We start from the raw sequence: 1329 nt of genomic DNA, 5'->3' as shown, positions 1-1329 counted from the left end.
AAAAAAAAAAAAACATTTATTGTTGGTTTCATTGTATAGTATGGTTTAATTGGTAAGTTGCAGTTGTTCATGTATATTTTTTTTCTGCATGTTCAAAAGATGTACAAATTAACTCTTCCAATATTTATATGAAGTGTGAATTTTATCTGGTTAGTTTTTGTCAAGCCTGCATTACTAGCATCACATAAATTTTAAATGATCAAAGAAAATTAGGTCAAGGTCAGAAAAACCAAATGAGAAATATATGTACACCTTACAATCATCCCATACAACAAATAAAGTTGGCCTATTGCTTGTAAGTACAAAGAAACAGACTTAACCAAGAAAACTAAACATTGTGCAATGAACCATGAAAATGAGGTCACGGTCAGATAAACCATGACAGACAGACATGTACACTTTACAATCAATCTATGCATTAAATATAGTTGACCTATTGCTAACAGTATCTGAGAAACAAACTTAACATTGACCAATGAACCATGAAAGTGAGATCTGCCAGACGGACAGATACAGCTTACAATCCTTCCATACAAAGCATATAGTTGGCCTATTGCTTATAGTTTAAGAAAAAAGACCAAAACACAAAATTTTGATACTGAGCAATGAACTGTGAAAATGAGGTCAAGGTCAAATAAAACCTGTTAGACTGACATGTACACAAACAAATATTTCCATACACCAAATATAGTAGACCTATTACAGTAAAAGAAAAAGGACCAAAACAGAAAAACTGAAGTTGAGTAACTATAACAACTGAACCATAAAAATGAAGTCACGGTCAGATGACACCTGCCAATTGGACCTGTACACCTTAAAACTCTTTCATACACCAAATATAGTAGACATATTGATTATAAAATCTGAGGTATGGACTTGATCACCAAAACTTAACCTTGTTCACTGATCCATGAAATGAGGTCAAGGTCAAGTGAAAACTCTGGCAGGCATGAGGTACTCGCATACCAAATACAGATATCCTATTACTCATTTTTCTTTAACTTTTATCAAGTACAAATGTAGTCACAAAACCATGAAAATGAGGGCAAGGTCAATGAACATGTCCCGGATGCAAACTTTATAACATAAGGCATCTATATACAAAGTATGGAGTATCCAGGTCTTGCCCCTTCTAAAATATAAAGATATTAAGAGGTTAGCTAACGCTGCCAGATCACTATCCCTATGTTGAGCTTTCTGCAACAAAAGTTGCAGGCTCGACAAAAAACTGACCCCATGCACACCTTCAATATTAGTGCATATAGCCAGCAAAGTGAAAAACCTTTCTAACATTTAAACTGTAGGAGTTATATGAAATAGCTATATACC

This window comes from Mytilus trossulus, chromosome 3 (genome assembly GCF_036588685.1).
Source record: "Mytilus trossulus isolate FHL-02 chromosome 3, PNRI_Mtr1.1.1.hap1, whole genome shotgun sequence".
In the NCBI taxonomy this organism is placed as follows: domain Eukaryota; kingdom Metazoa; phylum Mollusca; class Bivalvia; order Mytilida; family Mytilidae; genus Mytilus; species Mytilus trossulus.
This window is presented reverse-complemented; position numbering follows the sequence as displayed.